This window comes from Petaurus breviceps, unplaced genomic scaffold (assembly GCF_028583685.1).
Source record: "Petaurus breviceps papuanus isolate PSGF00001 unplaced genomic scaffold, PetGlider_PUasm1.0 90775, whole genome shotgun sequence".
Lineage (NCBI taxonomy): Eukaryota > Metazoa > Chordata > Mammalia > Diprotodontia > Petauridae > Petaurus > Petaurus breviceps.
The window spans coordinates 2,914,523-2,927,049 of record NW_027187342.1 but is presented as its reverse complement, the minus strand read 5'-3'; the positions used below and the strand labels follow the sequence as shown (position 1 = coordinate 2,927,049).

The following is a 12,527-nucleotide window of genomic DNA, read 5'->3' as shown; positions in this document are numbered from 1 at the left end:
CCCAACATACCAACCTGTTTATTACTCAAGGATAATATAATCAAGAAAACATAAAACATTAATAATAATTTGAAAACATTTGACCTTATTAAAGAACTGCAAATTAAAACAATTTTGAGCTATCACCTTATACTTACTAAATTGGCAAAAAAAAGTAATTAAAAGCACTGAAGCTAAATGTTAGAGGGGTTGTGGAAAAACTGATTATATTCATTGATTATTGGTGGCATTGCCAACTTGTAGAATGATTTTGAAGGGCAACTCACCAAAACAAAGTAAAAGTTAGAAAAATCAATATACCCTTTGAATTGGGAATATACCCTGAAACAGGTATCAAGAACCAGAAAAGAGCTATCTGTTCAAAGAATTTGCTAATTCTTTGGATTAGATGTGATTGCCAAAAAAAAAAAAATCATAGCAAAGCAAACAATAAGGAAATGGTAAGATAAATTGTGAGTACATATAGATATGAGTACATATAAATATAAAACTACAAATGTGAGTACAAACAAGTACAAAGACATCTGGAAAAACTTTTAGGAAATACTACTAAGCAGTCAATTATATTATAATAATTATAGTTATATTTTATTTATAATAATTATGTAATTATTATAATTGTTATATAATTATAGTAATTGTATGATTATATTATGTATTTTGTTACAATTATCTAATAATTGTATGATATAATAATTATAATTAATAAGAATACGTTATAATAATAAATAAGATTTATTAAGTGCTTGCTATAAAACTGGGCACTGAGAATGTGAAGGTTTAGGGGTGCTGGGACCCTGAAATAGTGACACAATGGGTCCTGCCAGTATGAATTTGACCCAAACCTTCTTTCAGCCAAGGAAAAATAAAGTTTGAATCTAAGCATTTGTATTGCTAATGTAAGTGGGCCAGATTGAATCTGAGCACCTTCATGAAGGCCAAGATGGATCTTACATACAGAAAGAAAGGGATCTAGGGTTGGTCAAGTAGTCTGGAGTGAATGGAGGAGGGATCTAAAGAGGATCTTGATAGGACTGGGGTGACCATGGGTTAAAAATAATATTAAGGGTTGTTTTCTCAGTACCCTGGGAGGCCCTCCTGAGCCTGCAAGCATCCTAAAGTAAACTTCCCCCTTATCCTGGACCATTTGGAATACCATGAAACTTTCCCCTTATCTGGGACCATAACCATCCTGGATCATAAAATTTCCCCTGTCTCCCTTATCTTGTGTCACCCATCTTCCTCATCTTGTCCCTAAATTTCCAACCCCTACTAGAAACCCAAAAATTACATCATCATCCTACAGACTGTATAACTTTCTGGCTATATAAGTCTGGTCCTTTTCCTACACCAATGCCTTTGTCTAGCTCCTTGTTAAGTCTCAGGCCTGCATGCTTTTGCTTCAATAAAGCTCCCTTTGACTAAAGAGGATTCTTTTGAATTTTGATTTCTTTTTCAGATTTCTTTCAAAAATCTGAACCAGTTCTCCCAACTGTGACCCTCGACAACTAGAGGTCAGATGCCAAGAACCAAGAGAATGGGGTTTTGATAGGATCAAGGTAGGAAGTAGTCCACAACCAGCAGATAACAGACAATGGAGGGATAGGCTAGGTTAAGAGTAACAGAGATTTGGGCCTAGCAATAATGAAAGGCTTATGACCTAAGATCATAATGCCAGATCAAGTGGGAAGATTCAGGGAGGATTCAAGGGGGCTCCCAGAGCTTATACATTCTAATGGAGAAAACAACATATAAAAGGGATCTGAAAATGGGTGGCAGAAGTGATGATGTAGTCCAGAGGAGGGCAACATGGTGGAAAATAAAGAGATGCCTGGGCTGGTACCCTCCTTCAATGGAGATTAGGGAAGAGCTCTCTAATCAAATCGAGAGGGGGGTAGGTTCTTCTAAAGTGTGGCTTCAGTGCTGAAGTGAATCTTCCAAGATCAAGAGGTATCTGGGGGATGGTGGAAAAATCCAGAGGAATGCAGCCTGGTGGGGGGAGATGAAAATATGGATGGCTTGGGCACCTTCCTTCAATGGAGAAAAGCAAAAAAGAAAATGCAGAACAAAGAGTAGAGTACACCTTAATTATGGCTATATATAAGAAAAGTGAATGAGAATGAATAGATATACAATCCTCTTGGGGACTTAGGAAGTGAAAGATTGTTCTGAAATGTTATGAATAGTTTTAATGTTCTTGGCAGTATATTCTAGCCTATGAACAGGAATAGGTACATAGATGTGATACTAATATATGTAATGTAATACCAAGCAAAGGCAACTTCCCAGGTTCAAAATACCAGCATAGGTGCTCTCTATTTTATTCAGTAACAAACCCAGAACAGAGAAGATCAAAACATGACATCATTCAAAATACAGCATTTACTAAGTGTGATTAAATCATCTCCAAGGCCTACCCCACCCCAGGACTTTCCAATCATTCAATCAATTACAAAGTCTCTGTTCCAAATACTTCTCCACCCCTAGGCTATACCTTAATTAAGTCCACCACAAAGCCCCTCTTCTCAAATGGAGATTAGTTTCCAAATATAAGTAAAATACATTCATTTGCTCAACCATAGAACACAAAAAGGTCAAAAGTTCCCCACCCCTGGATCACAATTGAATCTACCCCAGAGTTACATCAAGTTTAAACACAGCACTTAATACCCAAATGGAGGTCTTTTCTTCATCTTGACAGGAGGCAAGTTCTCAGCAATCTTAGTTCCTGGGGAGACAAGGCTTAGCAAGGCCATAAGATACATTGCCAGTCCCTTCATGAATTTATCCTCTGTCTGTAGAACAGTCCTAGAACCCCTGAACACATTAGCAAAGCCCTCTCCCAGGATTTCTGTAAACATACAACAAGAAAATCCTTCTTCAGGGCTTCTAAACCAACAGAAAGGCTCCCAGACCCCTGCAACAACAGCACTGTCCTTCACCAGTGGACAGTATTCATTCTGTCTGCCGGACAGTCTCCAGACCCCTGCAACAACAGTACTGTCCCTCACCAGTGGACAGTATTCACTCTCAGTACTGTCCCTCACCAGTGGACAGTATTCACTCTCTGTCTGCAGGACAGTCTCAGGCCTTCTTAACCAAATGCCAGGTTCCAGGACTTCTTCAACAGGACAGTCTTTCACCAGTGGACAAATCTGGCAAAATAACATCAAAACAGACAGACAAAGTACCAGCAAAACAGCCATGTCTCCTCAGTCCTTGGCAGCTCAGGGGGCAGGTCTCAAAAGTCCAGGGCAATTCAAAGCGGCCACCAGCAATCTCTTAGTCTCTCCCTCTACACGAGGTGCTGCTTCCAAAAAGAACTTCCGCCTCTCTCTTGTCTCTCCAAATCTACGTCACCAGCTCCTCCCAGTCAGGACTTTCTTTTCACATCAAAAAGTCCATCCCACAGGTGATTAACAAGCTCTGGGTTTTAATACAATCAATTTGAAAACCAAGCCAATACAGGGGAATCTTTAATTGCCATTACTATCACATATAAGACTGGAGGAAAGATGGTTCCACTGGTGGGTGGTCTTCCAGTGGAAATGATTTTTCCCTGCCAACTCCTTGTGTAACAGGTAAGGAAATAGTGAGTGGTTGGATTATTCATAATACAAACATAATCCATTCTCCTATCTGTGTATCTGCTCTACAGGGGTCAGTCAGGGTCATTCTCCCTCAGTTTTTTTTTTTTTTAAGCAATTGGGGTTAAGTAACTTGCTCAAATTGGGTTTAAGTAACTTGCTCAAGGTTACATGTCCAGGTGTTTCTGGGTGGGTGCTAAGTGTCTGAGAATGGATTCGATCCCAGATCATCCCAACTCTGGAGCTGGTGCTCTTACCTGGCCATCCCTCTCCCTCAGTTATGTAGACACCTCCTAGTTATGCAGAATGCAGCTGATTGAGGAAATGGTTTGGAAACAGGGCAGCTAGGAGGCAAAGTCAGTTCTGGGGAGGAGTGGAGACAGCTCTTAATCTGTAGGCTTTGCTGATTGGGCTATATTTTGACATCTGCCTTTGCAGGATGGTATTTCATTAATACAAACTCAAGTTGGACAGACTCTGATGAGATCAGATAAGAAGATTAGGTCTTCATTTGAACCAATTCATCACAAAGGAGGTAGGCTAAATTCTCCAGAAATTAATCCTGCTAGTTCATTCCTGGGTAGGTGCTGGATAAGAACCAAGAATGAGCCATTATTATCCATGGCTAGCCCTTGGTCCTGGGGGAGCTGTCTGACTAATCAGTTGATACTTTCCTTTCAGAAGAGACAGACAAAAACCTTGAGTAATTTCTGGTACTTTCCTGGGAGGGGAGCTGAGTTTCCTAATATAGCTGAATTTTAATGGATTTTCTTGAGATTTCATTTTCTCCCCATGGATTTGAACTCTCTGGGTTGTAGGTTTGTTAACAAAGGAGTTGAATGAGGAAGCCAGGAAACAGATTGGGTTCAATAGAATTCCCACTGCAGTGCAAATCAATTCATCTTATCCCTCTCAATTCTAGTGCTTTCCCTCTGTTGATTATCTCTAATTTATCCTGTATAGATCTTGTTTGTACAGAATTGTTTGCACTTTTTCTCCCCCATTAGACTGTGAGCTCCTTGAAGGGAGGGACAGATTATCTTTTACCTTTCATGGTGTCCCCAGCATTTCTGTAGTCCCTTGCACAAATCAGGTGTTTAATAAATGTTTATTCACAGACTTCCTGATTGGGTACTGTCACTGCAGGAAATAAGGAGGTGGAGGGGAGAGGCATGCATTTAAACCAGTAACTGTACCCTTTTAAAATCTTTGATTGTTACACAACTCTCTCTTTATGGAGTTTTGTACCGTCCACAAGTATGTCATTGTTTCCCATTGACTGCCATGAATCACAATACCACCTTGAACTAGACCTGGCCTAAAATACCCATTTTGTCAGAAGATAATGGACCTTGATTGAGTAGCTGGGGTAATTCAGAGCTGAGGTGAATGTAAAATACCTATTCAGCAAACGCTTGCACAAGGTGTTTTGTGTGTTCATGTTGTTAAGTATCAAACCTTTCTGGAGAGCATTATAGGAATTATGGATGGTTTCACATTTTAAGTATTTGTGAATGCATACTTATAAGGCAGCTACATGTTTAAGGGGATAGAGTGCTGGACCTGGAGTCAGGAAGACATGAATTCGAGACTACCCTCTGAGATTAATTATTTCACCCTGAACAAACCACTTATCCTCTGTCTGCCTCAGTTTCCTCTTCGTAAAATAGAGTTAACAATAGTACCTGCCTCCAAAACAGTTGTAAAGATCAAAGGTGAGAGTATTGGTAAAACACCTGGCACATCGTCCCTCAGTCATTTTTCAGGCAAGTCTGACCCTTCATGATTCCATTTGGGGTTTTCTTGGCAAAGATATAGGAGTGGTTTACTATTTCCTTCTCCAGCTCATTTTACATGAGGAAAGTGAGTTTCCTCAAATAGGGCTAAATGATTTGCCTGGGGTCACACAGCTAGAAGTGTTGAAGTCAGGAAGAGGAGTCATCCTGACTCTAGACTAGGCACTCTATCCACTGAGATACCTGGCTGGCCTCTGGCTTATAGTAGAAACTATAAATATTTGTTTCTTTCCTTTTGTGTTTTAAGCCTTTCTTTTGTGTTGGAAGAAATAAAATGCTATCCTATACCTTATTTACTTTTCAGATTGAGCACCTTTCTAAGAGGGGCCCTTTTAATCTCTTTTGGGAAGGTCCTACATGAGAGCCAAACCTCAGCTTTAAAAGGTTTACCCCAGAGCTCCAGATCTGGGTCACCAAATAACAGATGCCAAAGCTCTGTTTCACTTTTGGGCCTATTCCTGAGCCTTCTGGAGCTAAAAATCTCAAGAGAGCATGCCCCTTTTATTCAACAGTACATTCCCCACATAATTTTTGTTTCTTTTTTTTAACATAAATTTTATTGATGTCTTTTTTAGCCTCACATTCATTTCTACATATATCTACCTCTCCATCCCCCCTCACAAATAGCCCCAGGAACTAAGAAAAACAATTAAACAAGATCAGAAGTTACAATGGCCACACATGCACATGGCCATGCTTATAACTTTCCATATGATAGTTCCTAGACCTCATTCATTTTGGATGAAGGTAGAAGTAAATATTTGGAATAGGTTGGAGAGCATCCACTGACAATTTACCAACACTGGTAATGTGACATACAATGATGATGCCTAGGGAAGAGGTGTATTGACATTTCAAATAGTTTTCTGACCTACTTTTGAAAAGAAGTCTTCTCTTTCACTCTCTGTTCTATTTGTGGCATTTAAAAGCCATTTCTACTTGACAACATTTCTTCAGCCAGGAAGATATTTCAGCAATGTGTTCCCTTCTACTTTTCTTTGAAAATATGGCTAATGCAGGTGCCAAATGATTCATTCTGGATAGGAATTTCTTCTAGTTCCTTAGAAAAACATTTCCTTATTGGCCAAACTAATTAGCCTGACCTCTTATCATCTACCCAATCAGTGCAAGAAATGGGAATTCAAGGATGATTCATGAAGAAGAGTTTCAAAGGAGAAGCAAGTGACTTTCTGATGAAAGTTTACAAGAATCCTCCTCTTTTAACCTTTGCTTGAATTTTTTCTTTGTTTAAGAAAATTGCTTTTTGTCTCACATCTTTGTTAGTGGCACCACGGGTCACCAACAGATTTATAAGAGCCGCCCTTGAAAATTCAACCAGGGTCTCAGGCATATTCAAACTGGCATTGTTGTACCGTAAAATCAGCAAGTGACAATTTAAAAGTGGACTTTATCAGAGTGCGACTATCAGCGGTAAGAACCCAAATCAAGCAACAGAGATCAGGAGTGAGACACTGGGTTTTAAAGGCAGAAACCACAGTATGGGGTCAGTATTTTCATAAGCAGGAGGTTACAGAAGCCAAAATCAGCCATTGGTTAATCACTAGTTCAGGGCCCTATGTGGAAGGGAAAAGGGTGTTCAGGGGAGCTTCCACCTTGGCGGGCTTATTTGTCAGACATGGGCTTATTTTGTCGGGCTAAGCCTGGAGGTTTGCTTACTTCTGTGAAGGAGAGAAAGCAAGATGGCTGGTTAGGATGGAACAGCAGGAAGGAGAAGGGATCAGAAGAGCCAGAATGTAGCCAAGTACAACATTATGACCTGATTCAGTGCTTCCAGCAGTGTGCAAAAGACATCAGCTTCATCAAATTGAACTAAGTTATATTTATAGATCTCCCTTCAGTGATTACAATGACAATCAGTGACTACCATTTTGCTGGACTCTGGACTACTATTGATCTACCCACCTAAATATCTATCCTGTTGTGCACGTTATGCTAATTTTCATATATAAAATTAAAAAGGTCACCCTCACTTTTGATTAAAAAATATTTCTTTTTATTATTATGAAATGATCAAAACAAGACAATAACCCCAGAATATTTCCACATACAACTGCTTAAATTTTGAAAGCTAAGCATAGTTTTAGGTAGTAAATCTTATAGAACTGAAAATCTCAGGGAAACATGACCTCTTCCACTTTTATGCAACAGGAAACCCACATCCTTCATTTTGGATGGAGGTAAAAGCAAATATTTAAATCTGGTTAAAGAGCTTCCAATATTCACCTGATTCATGCAGTTTTATAAGGTCTTCTGGTCCACGTCCCTCATTTTACATATAAGGAAACTGAGGCCCATAAAATCTAAATGACTCATTCAAGGTCATTATAGTCAGATTAGAAATATATCAAAGACTTAAGAACTTCTCAAATTTTTTTGACAAGTTAAAGTAGTCAACACCTAGGCTGAGACAGACTAGGAGACTGAAAAAAAAGTGGAGACTCTTTCTTCCTTACTAAACCTCATAGAAAATGCAAATGGCTGCTTGCTAGGGAGAGCTAATAAAATAATTCAGTAGAAGTGAAGTTTCAGTAAGGCAGCCCTTCAAATAAGCAGAACCTTCTAACCCTTGCTTCTCTGGGCATGCTCTGTTCTAATGTGAAGATGCCCTTCAGGAGTCTTTTGATCATGCTCAGTTAGCCTAACACGGAGCCCACTACCCTGTGGATAGAGGTAGCCTCCTTTGATTTTATACCTGAATCTTTAAAATTGATAACACTGAGCTGATTGTATTTTTCAATTATAGTGACTTTTATCTGCTATGTCCAGCATGGATGCCATTGACTGAATCAGTCCCTCTCTTTTATCCTAATTCTGAGAAATGAGTCCGGTGGTGGTGTTTTTGCCTCCTCAGTTTCAGGTGCCGGAGGTGATCCCTACAGAACTTGGTAGTTTGAGATGTGGTGACCTTGGAGTTAGAGTTACAGGTGGGATGTTACAGCAACATTATCCCTTTCCCCTCTTGCACCACCTCTGTCTCTGGGGGGGGGGGGGGGGTGAAGAGGATTAGTTTCACAGCTTAGCTCAATTCCCATACAACACAGTTCCAGTTCCAAGTACAAAACTCTTTTGGGCTCAAGTCCCAGGCGCCCTGGCTTCTCAAGGTTTCCCTGTCATCCGGCTAGCTGGATGCACCATCCTTCTCGTAATCATAATATAGTGAGTGTTTATTGGTCTCTGATTGATTTCCATCCTTACACACCACTACTTGATATAGTCACAGAAAGTAAAGGATAGGAAACAAGATCTTAAATTAATGTAAAAGATGCTTCTTTGCTCTTTATCTCTTTACAAAGTATGAACAAGTTACTTGATTGGATTTTAATCTGGGGTCCATGAACTTAAAAAAAATGTACATTTTGATAACTTCATTGCAGTATAATTGGATTCCTTTGCAGTTATATTTATTTTATTTTAGGCACTTAAAACTAATATTTTGAGAAGGGGCTCATAAACTTCACCAGACTACCAAAGGGTTCATTGACAAAAAAAAGGTTAAAATCTCCTGTATTAGGAGAACTGAGCAAAATATTGGCTATATCTCTGCGTGGCCCTTAAAAAATAGTTGAACATTTCAAGAGTTCGTCAGTTTGAGACATCTAGACTGGTAGCCACTTTATTGAATGTGACCCCTGTACTACTTGTACCAGAGGAGTAGGGAAAGGAGGAGATTTTCTCATCTCCCCACTCCCTCCATTAGCCATGGCTTTTAGTAAATGTAACTTTTCACCCAGTAGGAAATAACACATCCAAAAATATTAGAGCCAGTCACTTGAGGGAAGGAGATGCATCAGAGAAGGGAGACAATTATGGATTTAAGGGAGAACATGCTCTGGTAAATTTCATGAGGGCTCTATGATGAAAGAAAGGGCATCAGGGTCCTGTATTACTGAAGTTGTGGATTACTTTGAGTATGTATTCCATATATGTGTGCCACACCACTACAATGTCTTAAGTTTATCCTGCTTTTCCCAAAAATGCTGAACAGCTCCAAATTTTGGGGGGATGGGGTGGGGATGTTTTGTATCTGTGGTTCACACTGTGCCTTCTGAGTCAATGCTCTCACTTTCAGCTAATTGTGTCTACTGAATGACAGTTAATGGGAAACCCTCCAATGGGGGCTCAAGAACTATAAGCTTTAAAAGGGTGTCCCCACAGAATGCCCTAGAACATTTGAGAATAAACAAAACCCCCTCATCTCTCCAATAAAACATACAAAACTGTGACTACTGAGTTAAGGAGGCATTCCAGAGGTAGTATTACAATAGTATACTATGACCATGACTAGATGACTTGAAATGTGATCTGGCTAAGTACAGAGAAGCTATTGACTCCATTACTTTGGACATTATTGAATTCAGCAAACACTTGTTAAGTATCTTCAATGTACAATGCTCAATTAAGAGGTGCTGGGGACACAAAGGCAAATGTGAAATAATTCCTACCTCCAATTAGCTTACATCACTGGGAACATACAAAACATACAAAGATAAGCAAAGATAAGCTGTATAGTAATGCCAAGAGAGAAAGAGAGCATTAAAAAAGGTGTAAGGGAAATAAGTCAGGAAACACCCCATGTAGGGGGGTGGCAAATGAGTATTTTTTTTTTCTTTTTTTGTTATTTGGAGCAGGGAAGGCAGGTCAATTAGGGTTAAGTGATTTGGTCAAGGTCACATGAATAGTTTTGTGTTAAGTGTCTGAGGTCATATTTGAACTCAGATCCTCCTGACTCCAGGGCCAGTGCTCTCTATTCACTGCGCCACTTAGCTGCCCCAAAGGAGTCATATTTTGATGGAAGCTAAGGAAGCAAGAATGTGGAGATGAATTCCTTTTGGACTCCTTTTCCAAAGGTATATAGGCAAAAAAGAAATATGACCTAAGGGGAAGAGTTAATAGGACAGTTTGACTGGAGAAGAGAATGAGCAAAGGGTAATATGAAAGAAGGCTAAAAAAATAGGTGGTAATCATGTTCTAGAGGGCTTAAAGTGTCAGCCTGGGGATTTTCTATTTTATACTAGAGGCAATAGGGAGACAGTGAAGATTCTTGAGCAGGGGATTAACATGACCAGACAAATATTTTAAGAATATCAGTACGGTAGCTGTAAGGAAGAAGAGAGCAGAGACTGGAAACAGGGAGACCAATTAGGAGTTTACTAAAATAATCCAGATGAGAGGCAATGAACCCTAGACTAGAACAGGGTATCTGTCTCTATCCCCATTCCCAACTAAGGGCATCTTTCCTGCCTTTTGCCATAGATAAAAATTCCTAGTGAGGATTCTATAGTTACTTTTAAGTATCATCAGCACAGCAACATACATTTTGTGGCTGGGGAGGTGATGTAACAGAATGAGCCTGAGATTTTTATTGGGTTAAAAGATCAATAGTGTTAACAGTGTGATACATGATGGTTAGTATTAACTGACTTCTGACCCTGGTGGATAGATAGGGTGGGCGGCTCATACATGCAGATAATCTCGTAGTTTCCTTTTAGCTTTGTAAGACCCTGTCTTCTCTTCTTATTTTACCTATTTGAATACTCCTTGGTTTCTTTTGTTGAATTGTGTCCTTTCTTCTAACTTTGGGCACCTCCTACCTCAGCCTTCTCTCTCTGCCCCTCCCCTCTCCCCCAAGCTCAACTTTGGCCACTTCTGTACAATCTTTCTCTCTCTCATTTTATCAATCCTTATGAGTTTAATTTATCATCTCTGTGTAGAAGACTCCCAAACATCTAGTTCTAATCTGTCTTGTAGACTCAAGTATTACATACCAACATGGCATATAGTAGATAGAGTGCCAGAACTGGAAGTGAGGAACACATCTTTCTGAGTTTAAATTTGTCCTCAGATACTTACTAGCTGTGTGACCCTGGGCAAGTCACTTAACCCTGTGTGCCTCAGTTTCAGAATCCGTAAAGTGAGCTGGAGAAGTGAATGGCAAACCACACCAAGTATTTTTTCAAAGAAAACCCAAATGGATTCATGAAGAGTCAGACCTGACAGAAAAATTACCTACTGCAGGCTAGACTTTTCTTTGTGGATTTCTCATTAACATTTGAAAACTCCAGTAACTCTTTTATCTTATCTTTTATCCTTTAGATTGTAAATTACTTGAAGGCAGGAACTGTCTTTTACATCGAGTTTAGCACAGATCCTGGCCCTTCCCTTCCTTCTTTGAATGATTGATCTTCACTACCAATCTGTCCCTCTAAAATTTCCTATTTCTTTGAAGACTACCACCATCCTTCCAGTCCAACCAGTTAACCACAGTGTTATCCTTGACTTTTTATCCTCTCTCATCCCTATACTTAAGCAATTTTAAGGTTTGTCATCTCTAGCTCATCACTTCTTCTTTCACATTAATCCACTCCCTAGTTTAGGCTTTCACCTTGGCTATGGCCACAGTCTCCTAATTGTATTCTGAGTTTCTAGCTACTCCCTCTCTCCATCTATTGTGTATAGTTGGCAAAATAATCTTCTTAAAGCACAATCCTGGACAACTAAGGGGAACAGTGATTAGAGTGCTGGGACTGGAGTCAGTAAAACGAATTTTTGTGATCCTATTTGGTTCTTGTGAGACCCCATTTAGGGTTTTCTTAGCAAAAAAACTGGAGTGGAATCTATTTTACAGATGAGGAAACCAAGGCAAACAGGATTAAGTGACTTGCCCAGGGTCACAGGGCTAGTTAGTATCTGAGGCCACATTTGAACTCGGAAAGATGAGTGTTCCTGACTCTAAGTTTAGTACTCTATCCACTAACCCCCCTAATTGCCAACAAATAAGGATAGGTTGACTGCTGTTTAACCACAGCTATCACACTCACAAAACAAAAACCAGGTAGCTTGCCCTAAAGCACCCATTCTCCTTGGAGAAAGAATATCTTTTCTTTTCCTCAGCTTTGTTTGAATGATGATTTTTTTGTTACACTTATTTTATTTAGGGTTGGGCACTATCAAATTCCTTTCTGGTTTAGCTTTTATTTGAGGCTAGAACAAAAAGTAAACCGAGGAAAGGTTTTTTCACCATCCACCCAAACTGTGTTTCTGCCTTGATTATGAATATTTGTTCCCATCAGTTTGCTTTGGTGCTATATCTTGGCCAGTGAAAGACCTTATTGTATCCCTTCAT

General features: G+C 39.5%; 1 long non-coding RNA gene across 1 annotated transcript; it reads left to right on the top strand.

Moving 5' to 3' along the window:
* Window positions 1-2,260: 2,260 nt before the first annotated feature.
* LOC138146926 (uncharacterized) lies at window positions 2,261-2,608 on the top strand. Its single transcript, XR_011164645.1, has 2 exons — window positions 2,261-2,462; window positions 2,541-2,608. It is a non-coding gene; the product is annotated as an uncharacterized lncRNA (long non-coding RNA).
* The last annotated feature ends 9,919 nt before the right edge of the window (window positions 2,609-12,527 follow it).